The sequence below is a fragment of the Alligator sinensis genome, unplaced genomic scaffold (genome assembly GCF_000455745.1).
Source record: "Alligator sinensis unplaced genomic scaffold, ASM45574v1 scaffold77_2, whole genome shotgun sequence".
In the NCBI taxonomy this organism is placed as follows: Eukaryota; Metazoa; Chordata; order Crocodylia; family Alligatoridae; genus Alligator; species Alligator sinensis.
In genome coordinates this window covers 2398058-2410743 of record NW_005842016.1, presented here as the reverse complement: position 1 = coordinate 2410743, position 12686 = coordinate 2398058, and positions in this window count along the sequence as shown.

The window sequence follows — 12686 nt, the reverse complement described above, 5'->3', positions numbered from 1 at the left end:
CCAAGCCCTAAGAGGAGAGACTAGAGAACCTGGACCTCTTCAGCCTCCGCAAGAGAAGGTTGAGAGGTGACCTTGTGGCTTCCTATAAATTCATCACGGGGGCACAGAAGGGAATTGGTGAGGTTTTATTCACCAAGGCGCCCCCGGGGGTTACAAAAAATAATGGCCACAAGCTAGCAGAGAGCAGATTTAGACTGGACATTAGGAAGAACTTCTTCACAGTTAGGGTGGCCAAGGTCTGGAACGGGCTCCCAAGGGAGGTGGTGCTCTCCCCTACCCTGGGGGTCTTCAAGAGGAGGTTGGATATGCATCTAACTGGGGTCATCTAGACCCAGCATTCTTTCCTGCCTATGCAGGGGGTTGGACTCGATGATCTATTGAGTTCCCTTCCGACCCTAACATCTATGAATCTATGAATCTAAGATCAAAGGCTTTTTTTAAGACAAGATATATGACATCAATCACTTCTCCCTTGTCCAGGTGATAGATCACCTGGTCATAGAAGGAAATGAGATTGGTCAAGCAAGACCTACCTGCAACAAACCCATGCTGGCTATCCCTCAGGGTGTAGCCATCAGCCGTTATGTTAAAAAGGGCCTCTTTGATATTCTTTTCCAAGACCTTCCCCAGGATAGAGGTCAGGCTGATGGGCCTGTAGTTTGCTGGATCTACTTTCCACCCTTTCTTGAAGATAGGCACCACATTGGCCTTCTTCCAATCATCAGGCACTTCACCAGAGCACCAGGTACTCTCGAAGATCCATGCCAGGGGCTGAGCTATGATGGTAGCTATAACAGGCAGGGGTGTCTCATGGGATTGGTGAATGACCGACACAAAGTACCCATTTAGCAGCGTTTTTTTGTCCTGGGCATCAGTTGTCAGTTGTCCCATCTGGTTTAGCGAGGGTTCAATGTTGGGCTTCCTTTTCCTCTGGCTCCCCACATATTTAATAAAGGACTTTTTATTGTCCTTGATACTTGTAGCTAATTGGAGTTCCATCACGGCCTTGGCTTTCCTGGTTTGCTCCCTGCAGGTCTGGACCAGTGCTCAGTATTCCTCCTTAGATGTGGATCCAGTCCTCCATCCTTTGTAGGTCTGTCTTTTGAGGTGCAGGAGGTCCACTAGTTCCCTGGAGAGCCAAGGGGGCTGCTGTGCCCTTTTGCTGCCATTCCTCTGAGATGGGATAGACTTTGCTTGTGCATCCAGGATCACTCCTTTAAGCAGCAATCACTCATCCTGAACTCCCATCCCCTTTGGGTTGTGTCCTTTTAGGACCTCCATGACAAGCCTCCTGAGCTTATCAAAGTCAGCTTTCCTGAAGTCGAGGACTTCTGTATTGCTGACTGACTTGCCAGCTTTATGGCAGATGGTGAAGGTGATCAGCTCATAGTCACTGTCACCCAGCCAAAATTGGGGGTGGGGTGGGGGGGGTTGGAGGGTTTTTTGTTTGTTTGTTTGTTTTTTAAACATCATTGAAAATTTTCAAAAACAGTTTACTTTAAATATTGATTTCAACATTATGCAGAACATCACAGTTAGCACACCAAAGGGAATTAAAAGATTCCTAATAATGTCACTGAGAATACCATTGAAAAGTGAAGATTGGAGAAGAATGTTCTAAACAGTCCCATAAATATATCAAAGATTTTGGTAGAATGACTGATTCCAAAAACAGCAATTGTAGCTGTAGAATAGGATATTATAATTCATGCTGATGAAGGCAGGACAGGTCTGCAGGAGGAGGGTGGAAAATAAACATGATAATATTTGTTCATTTATACAGGATGGTAACAGTTAACAAGGCAGGAGGTTTGAAACATTAAGCTTTGAATGAATGTTATGTTCTGGATACAACAACAACTTTCTATACTCTGCCTTACTTTTTATATGATATGGTTGACTCTGATAGCAAGGGACTAGTCTTGATCCAGGATGTTCTATCCAGTCCTATGTTTTCCTTTAATTATAGATAAGTAAACTGATGAGCAAAGCAGAGAGATGTGAGGCTTTTGTGCATGTAGCAGTGTCCTCTAGCTCCTGATACTGGGAGAATAAGAGGTCAGCACTAGAGGATTGCAATGTGGTGATGGCAGCTGAGCTAGGGCAAGCTATGAAGAAGGGAGAAATACAAGGGAAGAGAAAGAGCAATGCTGCAGAGCTATAGGCTGTTATTGTTGACTTGACACATGCCCAATCAAAACTCGGGATCTCAATATTGCACTGTTAGACTGGAGGGCATGATACAAAATTATATACAAACACACAAACTACACAAACACTCTATGGGTTCATATGCACATGCACATACACAAACACGCAAACATGTGCTTTTGTGGCTGTGTGTTAACACTAGGGGGTGTTTTGGGTAACTTAGGCTCAGGGTTACTTGGGGTCACAGTGCTCTGGGGTTACTTGGGGTCACTGGGGCTTGGGATTACTTTAGGTCAAGGTGACCTGGGGTTATTTGGGGTTACTTTGGGGCCCTGGGGTCACTTTGGTGCCCTGGGGTTACTCAAGGTCAAGGTGCCTTGGGTTTACTTTGGGTCAATGGGGAGAGCCAGCAGAGTGGAGGAGCAGTGCTGGAAGGAGTGGCAGTGCTGAGACCAGAGAAGCCTGGGCTGGGGTGGGTCAGGTAAGCCGTGGAGAAGGAGAGGCTATGGGGAAGCTGGGGAGAAGGCTGGGGCCAGGTAAGCAACCAGCCAGGGACTGGAGATGGTGGGTGGAGGACTGGGTCAGAAGCCAGGAAGCCAGGTAGGCCAGGAAAAGGAGAGGCTGTGGGGAAGCCAGAGAGAAGGCTACGAAGAATCTGGAAAAAGCAGCAGAGGCAGAAGACAGGGCCAGGAGGCTGCAGAGAGCCTGGGGGTGATAGCTGGGGTGATTGGGAAGTTGGGTACTGGGGGAAGAGGCTATGGGGAATCCAGGAAAAAGTGACAGAGGCAGGAGAAGGCTGCGGAGAAGTTGGGGGTGATTGCTGGGGTGATCGGGTGGTCTGGGAGATCCAAGGTGAAGCTGGCAGAAAACCAGAGAAGAGGGGAGATTAGAACAGCAGTGGCAGGAACAGAGGGAAGAGATATCTGGGAAGCAGCGGCAGAGACAGGGGGAGAAGAAAGCTGGGAGGTGGTGGCAGAGACTGAGGGAGAAAGCTGGGAAGTGGCGGATGCAGGAGAAAGGTGGTGACAAAAGACAGAGCCAGGAGACAATGGGGCAGAGAGAAGCCAGGGACCAGAGGCTTCAGAGACAGAGGGAACCAGGAACTGGGAGGCACAAGGAGAGGGGAGCTGGGGACTGGAGAGACTGAGGGTGGAGCTGGGGAAGCTGGAGAGTTGGCAGATGCAGGGGAAAGGTGGCAGCAAAAGCCAGAGCTGGGAGACAGTGGGGTGAAAGCCAGGAAAGCAGAAAAGCAGCAGAGGCAAGCTTGGGGACAGCAGGTTGGAGAGTTGGGAAAGAAATGGAGGGGTCCAGGAAGTCAGAGGAACCAGGGGAGATGGCTGGGAGAGTCAGGAAAGCAGTGAGATCAAAGGGGCAGAAGCCAGGAAGGCAGAGAGGCAGCGAAGCAGAGGTGAGGGGCATTGAAAGCCAGGGTTTAAGCCAGGGCGGAGGTCAGTGAGATGGGGGTTTGGGGGGTTGGAGGTGGCAGGGACCCAGGATGGGGATTAAAGGCAACAAAGCAGCTGGGGTCAGAGGTGGCAGAGAGAGAAAGAGAGAGAAAGGAGGAAGGTCAGAGGAACCAAGGGAGGTGGCTGGGAGGTCAGTAGGACAACCCCCAACTTGAGGTTCCAAAATAACAGTTTCATTAAACAGGTGACACACTACACAGCCCCATGAAGTTATTGGTTCACATACACACATAAACACTCACACACCCACATAATGGTAGCAGAAGTGGTAATGCTTGATGGAGGGATTGAAGTCAAGGTGTGTGGGGACAGAGTCCAGGTCCTTTGCTCAGGAAAAGAAGGTGGGTGATTGCTACCTTTCCTGGGCTGTGAGTTGATCCTTGATGGCCAGTTGGGGTCTTCTCCAGCAAGGTCTTTCCAGAGCAGGTCGCTGGCCGGGCCTCTGGGTGGATAGGTGGTGTGGTGTAGTGCTGCTCCAGATGGAGAAGGTGTCCCAAAGAGGTCACACTCTACCACCCCTTTTATAGGGCTGGGCTACCTGTGTCTCCTATGGGAAGGGCATGCCCAGGCAAGGGCCAGTCCTGCTCAAATGCATACGTGCAGATCCAGGTGTCCTCATTGTCTGGTGGGATACAATGGTGGGGTTGCTGGTTTCTGTAGGGTCTTTGTCTTCCAAATGCTGGGTTCCTGTAGGTTCTTTAACTTGCAAATGCTGGGTTTTGTCTCTGTTCCTGGGTGAGGTCTGTGGTTCCTGGGTGAGTCAATGCAAAGTAATGGTCAAGCCATTGAGTTGATGGTCTGGTCGTTACTGGTCATTCAGTAGAGGCCTGCTACCATTATGCCTCAAGCACCCTCATTTATTCCCATTCATTCAGGAACCAATTTACATAGGAGGCATAGGTATGAGTCAGAGTTGCAATATGCTATACAATAGTGTATGCCCAGGCAGGGGACACAAGATGGAGGCTTGACATTACAAAATGAAAACTTGACATTACTTGACATTATTTTGGTTACCTTTACAGACACAGGCCTAAATCATACAATGTTAATATGAAACCATAAAAATCAATGCAAAAATAAAAGAAATACAATATAATACAATATAAAACAGTAAAAATCAATACAAACATAACAACACTATTTACAATTTTAAAGGCGGCTTATTACAATAATGGCATACAAGAACTTGTCTTACCTATGACTACTTATAATTACTTACAAGGGATAGAGAGGGCAGAGAGAAAGTCAGAAATGGTTGGGGAAGGGGAGGGAATGTATTTTTAAGTTCAAAAAAGAGAAAAACCTGGGTTTTTTCCTACATTATTACAGTGCACCTTGGTCAGATGAGTTACAGGGGCAGTGCTTTGGACAGACAGGCAGCTGAGGAACAAAGAATAACTGCACAGAATGCAGTAAATAAAAGCAGGCTAAGTAATGCACTGAGCAGAAACCCCTGGGTCTACAATGCATGTGACCAGAAGGTATAGAGCCTGGCACCAGAAGTAGAGATGTAGTCTGTCCCTGAGGGTGCGGTGAGAGAATAACTCCTAGGAATCCAGACTGTTAAGGAGGAAAATCCAGTCAGATCAGGTATGCAGGAAGTCAGAGAAAGCTAGTAGAAGAGGATGAGATGTGCCTGGGGCCCAGAGATTGAAGAGACTTGAAGTTTTGGGCTGTGGCTACAGGGGTAGTGGAGGCCATGGGTGACATATCTTGGAGGTATTCCATGCTGTAAGAAAGCTGAAGCTAAGGCAGAGCCTTCAAGGGTCGAGGCACAATTATAGTCTTTAAGGGAAACAGGGCTTGTGGGGCTATGCATGAGGCCAATAGAGCCAAGGACAAAAAAACTGAATGTAACAGGGTGAAAGCCCCTGAGTCAAGTTGATCATTTCAAGACCAAGACTGGGAGGAAGAGGAGGAATCCTACTTAGAGCAGAGAACTGAGCCCAAAGAAGAACAGGACCAGGTGAAGCACTCAAAGCCTCTAAGTACAACCTCCCTACGGTTTGTTTGGTTTTGTGTGTGTGTTGGGGGGGGGGAAGGGGGGGAATGTTTGTTTGTTTGTTTTGCCATCAGGGTATGACAAGTGAAACAATAGGGCGATATTCTGAAAAGCAGAGTGGGCAAGCAGAACAAGTAGGGCTAGAAAGGCGTGCCACAATCAGCTCCTGCCACATCCTGCCACCTCACTGGCAGAAGTGCACAAGATGACATTCTTACTATAGAAGCCATGCACACTCCTGCCACCTCACTGACCACAAGGCACATTACTAAAATTACTGTGGCCTACAAATATAATTTTTTTCTTTTTATTTGGCAATTCTTCACAGTCAAGGATGATTATCTTCTATGACAGTATTATCTGTGTGTCTGAAGATGACTGACGAGGCCTATCTGAGATCAGAAGACTCTACTGCAGCTTGCATGTTTCTTTCTGTGTGGGGTGAGTGGAGATAGATTCTTGACTTGGTCAGCAACATGCTTTTTCTTCAACTCCCACTTTCCCTGTCCTGTTGTTATTGCAAGTTTTCAAAATCCTGAGATATCTGCAGCAGACTCGTTCTCCATTTCGGGCAGTCCTGGGTAATATTTTCCCATGAGATGACATCAATATTGCATTTTTTTTAAGTTGGCCTTGAGAACATTCCTGAAACACTGTCTCTGCACTCCTCTTGAGTATATGCCTTGGTTGAGCTGTAAAAATAAAACTTGCTTCAGGAGTCTGGATTTGGACATTCAGGTTACATGGCCAGCCCAACTAAGTTGATTCTGGATGATTATCATCTATATACTCGTGGCATTTGCTTGCAGGAGGACACAGTTGTTGTTGCATCTGTCTTCCCAACCATGAGCTTGGTTTCAGATCTAATGTCATGATCTTTGAAAACCCATTTCTTCAGGTGCCCAAAAGCTGCATTTGTACACTTGAGGCAATGAATTTTGAAGACTTTCTCAATTGTTACTCTGTTGCTGATGGGAGTGTTCTCAACTTCATCCCTCAACACCCACTCAGAAATGATCTCAGAATCCCTCCAACCCTTGATAATGTGAGGAAAGCCATCAATCAGATGAAGAATGACAAGGCATCTGGAGTGGATAGAAATCCCAAGGAAATCTTCAAGCAATCCTCTTCACATCAGAGATCCATGCCCTCATCTTAAGGATTTGGAATGATGAGAAGATCCCAGGTGACATCAGGGATGCCATGATCATGACAATGTTCAAGAAACAAGACAAGTCCATTTGTGGAAACTAAAGAGAAATTTCTTTGTTATCCACCAGAGGAAAGATCATTGCAAAAACCCTCTTGAACTGTCTCTTTCAACTTGCTGAAGAGCTCCTCCTGGAATCTCAGTGTGCGTTTAGAGCATTAAGAGGTACAATTGACATTATCTTCATAGCTCACTAGCTGCAGGTGAAATGCCAGGAACAACATAAGCCTCTCTACATGGCCTTTTTGACATCACAAAAGTGTTCAATTATGTCAGGCAATAAGTGTTGTGGAGGATTTTTCTGAAGTATGGATGTCCACTCAAACCTGTCACCATTCTCTTCCTGCTCCATGATGATATGCAAGTGCTTGTTCCCAGTAATGGATCTATTACAGATTCCTTTGAGGTTAAAATGGGAGTTAAGGAAGGCAGCTTAACTTCATCACTCCAACACTCATCGCTTCAACACTCTTATCAATACTCCTAGCCACAGTGCTACATCTGACCATCAACAAGCTTCCAGATGGGCTGAAGCTAAGCTAAAAAAATGGATGGCAAGATGTTTATCCTCAGTCAACTCTTAGACAAATATCCTTCTATACCCTCAATCCCTATGTGACTTCCCATCTCCAAGCAATACACAGTTCAAGGATTGTCCATATCCAACGATAGCTCTCACAAGAGCCATTATCATTACTAAGTGAAAGAGAACAAGACATCCATAATGTAGAACATGTTACTAACTGGGATTATTATGGCTGGAAATAATTTTTTACATGTATTAGGGATTAAAGCACATTTTAGTCTATTCTCCATTTTAATTAGACAAACAATGAAAGTATGTTTCTCTGCATTTTGCTCTCAAATGCTAAATAAGCTGAAGATGGACTTGGCTTGTTTAATGTGCCTCATTCTTTATGTTTTTAATCACTTCTTTAAACATATATGATTTGACTGCATAAGGCCCTGAAAAATAAATGTAGCTTTAAGAATTCTGCAGGAATGACAGAATAAAACTACACACACACACACGCATATACATATACATATATACATATAAGTATATACAAATTATATATATATATGAGAGAGAGAGAGAGAGAAAGAGAGAGAGAGAGAGTTAATCCATTTAATTAAATGAGGTCACTTTTTCAAGTATTTTAAAGGAGCCTTTGGGAGCAAGGAAGCAATTTGTTGTAAACCCTAGAGATTTTTTTTTTCTTGCAAAGATATTTTACACTCTTTGGCCCATGCTCAGAATTAGCTCACTATGCCTCATTGACATTCACTTGTCCCCCAGCATCAGATAATTTATACAATGTGATGGCTGAGACAGGGCAGGAGAAGGTTAATAGTGGTCCTGGACACAGGGAACTTAACTCTAAAACATCTGCCAGCCATAGCAGCCCTTAAATCCCAAACTGGAGAGAACTTAAATGAAAGGGAGGCCAAGTATCAATCCATCTTGGGGAGTGTGGGGGAGAGATTTAGACTGAAAAATGGGTATATTGTGCCATTTTGAATTAAACCCAGACTCAGTTTTATGTCTGAACAAGATGAATGAGAAATGATGCTAATTTTAATAGATATGGCTCTAAACAGCGGGGGTACTACAAACCTAAGGGGCTACTTTCTTTCCTTGCCCCATGGCAATTAAAAGTAAAGCAATTTCATGCAAGTACCATCAGTATACTGAGTTCACTTATCAAAAATATTTGGGAGGTCATACTTAGTAGTTGCTTCAACTGGAACTCCCTCTCTCTTAAGATTTCCCAGAGCCCAAGCCTGAACATCTTTTGGAAGTTCTATAAGATGTTTCTATTTGGGCATAGGCAGACAAGGTTCCTTGGGTGAATTTGATATCTTTTATTAGACCAACCCAAATAGTTGGAGAAAAGTTATTAAGCAAGCTTTCGGGTTCAAAAACCCTTCGTCAGGCTAAGGAAGTTTCAGCAGTTGGGGTGTGCTCTATTTGGGCAGGCATTTAGCAACCAAATCTGGTCAGGACATTGTTTTTGTGGGTCTCTGCCTTATTTATTTTTTGTTTCTTTTACGTAGTCTAGTTGCTCTTGTAAGTAGTTCCGTTTCTCTTAACTGTAAGAGGCTTCTTTGGGAAGGGTAGCATTTACATTCCATAAATAAACATTAGGTCATTACAGCATGCGATGCTACCTCATCCCATATCTATGGTAATCTTGTGTTCACTTAAACCTAAACACAGCATATCAGTGAGGTACCTACTCATGAGAATATTCTGTTCTGCTCATGGGCAATGAGCAATCTCTCAAACTCCTGGCACCCAGGAGGTGAGTCCTAGTACCCTTTCGCATCTTAGAACACTGGAGTTTTCAGGTAACTACTTACTTGTCAAAAATAGAAGTCAGAATTAATTTACTTGGTGACATTACAGGAGGCACTCAACTGTGAACTAGTATAGTTTACTGCACTGTAAGCATGCATATATACATGTGCACATGCTTACTGTGCAGTAAAAACCCATAATCACAAGTAAATTTGATACCTGCTAATGCAGATATCAAATTTACTAATGATAAATAGCTGCACAATGCATGTGTAGTCAGCCCTGTCACTAATGGGCCAGTCTGAGGTTAGCCCCAGGGCTCTGGGTGAGAGCCTTTCCTGCCTCAGGGCTGGGCTGCTTTTATCCTGTCTCAGGATTTTAAAAGCCTGCATGCATTTTGAGCCCTGAGACACAACAGAAGGGAGCCTGAGGCCACTCCAGGTCCCTGTGTCCCCCTGGGCAGGCCACAGGCCAGCTGCCCCAGCCTGCCTGCACTCCAGCATTTCTGCCTCACACCACAGTGCTGCACAGCTGCTAGGCCATACCATCCAGGCCTCCAGGATTCTCCAGGGTTCTACAGGCTGCTTCAGGCTCCTGTAGACTCCAGCCAGGCCTGTCAGCACCCAGGCTTAGCTGCAGGAAGCTTCTGAGTGCTGGGGCAATCTCCACCAGCATGCAGCCCCTGCTCAACAGACTGCCTTGTACTTGCTGGTGCTACAGGGCACTGTCTCTGCCATTTGGCTGCCAGTTTCACACCAGGCCCCTGTGATGGGTGCAGCAGGCAGCTGGCCAGGCCTGGGGCACAGAGACAGCCACATAGAGGCCCAGAGAGCCAGTATGGAATATCTGATGGCATCCTCCTGACCGATACCCATGTCTATGCCCATGCACACCACCCAGAGCCCCAACTGGTCACAAGAGGAGAATGGTGACCTCATGGCACTGTAGAGTGAGGCAGAGGTGCAGCACCAGTTTGAGTAGGGTGGGGTCTCCAACACGCAGATCTATGAGAGGCTGTCAGCCCAGGGAGTGTAGTCAAAACTGGTTAGTGTGACAGTGCAACATAAAGGTCAAGGTCTTGTGGGCACAGTGGATGGCCATCACTGACCACAATCATTGGTTAGGGAGTACCTGTAGGTCCATGCCCTTTATGTGGCAACTGATGCACATCTTTATGTCCTGGGACCCTGACCACAGTCATGCTGTCTACAACAGCATGAGTGTCCTACCTGAGCCCCCACCCTAGGCTAGTACCCCTGGTGACACGTGGCCTTCTGGGGTCCAGTAGACCATGCCACTGAGCTCCCTGGGTGAACCTTCCACCAGAATCTTGGGAATCCAAGGCCAGAGCCTCCTGTGCTAGCTGTACAGCCCCAGTCCCCACCACAGGGTGTGCCATCTCCTCCCTGAGTGGGTCCCCAGTCAAGCATCCCCCTGCCATGGCCCAGCATCCAAGGACACCACCCAGAGCCTCATGCCATTGCCAACAGCTGTGACCAGGTGGAATGGGCAACCATGCCAGACCCAACCACATGGTAAGTCCAGCTCTAGGGGGGGATTCCCCTGCCTGCTCCAACCCCTTCCCCTGCCCCCAGCCCCTGCCTCTACCCCCATCCCCCACCCGGTCTACCTACCCTCTCCAGACTCCTCCCACCAGCATGCAGGGAGGTGGGAGGCAATGCCGAACCTTATTGAGCAGCCTATGCCCCTACAGCTAGGCAGACATGAACCTCTCACACAATGAGGAATGCATTGAGTCCAGCAGTTATATCTTCTTTGTCGGGGGGGGGGGGGGGGGGGGGCAGGGGGGCTTCTAGGCGGCAGGGGAGGAGAGAAAATTACTGTACTGCCAGGTTGCAAGGCAGCCTGGGCTTGGCCCCCATGCCATCAAAGCTCAGGGTCCCATGCCAGGTGGGTAGCATGCCCAGGGTACCATGGCCATCAGCAGCAGCAGGGTGTAGTCAGTTAGGCACCCCTCATTCTATGGAAATAGCTGCTCAAGCACTGCCCATGCCATGCACAGCAGGGGCACACTCAGGACACAGATGTTGGAAAGGGGGGCTGGCCCTGGGGCACATCCCCAGAGAAGCCCCCTGTGGGGAGAACAGATCCTTTTTCCAGTAGTCTGGGATCCCTGCACCCCATGAGACTCGCTGCCTTGGGTTGGGCAGCATCAGCAGGGGTGTGGGAAGTGGTGTCTGGAGCCATGGCAGCAGGTGTGGCCAGGAGCCTGGCCTGCCCTGCTCTGGGAACCAGCCAGCACCCAGGGGAGTGTGCGAGGATGGGGAGCTTGGATGGTGGTCACCTAAGCCTGTCCACCTAACTTACCATGGTCCCTGGGTAACTGTGCACAGCTGACCCATGATCTGAGGCAGGGCACTGTATGGCCTCTGATACAAAGCATCTTACCTCTGAAATGTTGCAAACTCACACAAACAGCTTCTATCTCATGGCTCTGCAGTGTCTGTAGCTGCACACAGGGGAGAATCTTCACTTGGCAGTCAAGATGCAGCCTTAGGTTTGAAACTGCCCATAGCTGGGGCCATAAAGATTTGCCAGCTTTGCCAGAGGAGGATCCTGGGCAGGACCCTTCTGTGGGATCACCTGGTCACAGCATCAGAGGACCGGATGGCGGATGTTCAGGCCTGATGGGAGGAGGATGTGGCCCTTTAAGACAAGTTTTGGGTGGAGGGTATTGTCCACAAGGATGCATGGGACCAACTTGACGTGTGAGACTGGCTGGACAGGGAATTCTGGGAGAAGATTCTGGCCCTGGTCTGTGAATATGTGGAAGTGCTGTGGGAGCAAAAAGCAATCCTGGCCCAGGCAATGCAGGCCATGGATGATGATCACCAGGTGCTGAACACCTTTCTGGTCCTGGTGGTTGCCTTCATGCTGCCCACTGCTTGGCCCATGAATTTTACCCCACCTGCCCCCAGCAGCCAACTGCCACCCAGTAGCAGGCCCCTGCATGGACCTGAAAGGAGATCCTGTGTCACCTCAAGCAGCCAGAACACCTGTCCCAGACTCCACCCCATATCCAGTGCCACCTGGCCCCCTACCTGAGCACAGGCCCATCATTTGCCAAGGCTCATTGTGGTTGCAGAGTCAGCGTTGCCTGCAGTGGAGCCAGGACTGTATGCAGACCCTGCTGGCCCTGGACATTGGCTGCCAGAGGAGAATCTCCCACTCCAGGGGAGCACCAGTTCCCATCACACCTGAGTGAATCCTCCACCTGCTGCCCTCACCACAGCATGAACACCCAAAGGGGAACGGCCAAAGGCTGTGGTGCTGGCCACCTGTCCATGGGGCTCTGCTCCCAGTCACCCCACCCCACAGCCCCCCCACCCTGAGACATCACACAAAGGTCATTGTACAAAGTTTTCATGGGGAAGAAGGCATTTTATTGTTGTTGGGTGGGGTGGGTGGTGGAGAGGCCCTGTTTGTTGGGGAGGGAGGTGGAGGGGACTCTGTTGTGGAGGGAGTGGTGTGGGGAGCTCTGATTGATATGAAGGGAATAAAACTTGTTCTTGTGAGATGTGTTTGCAGTGA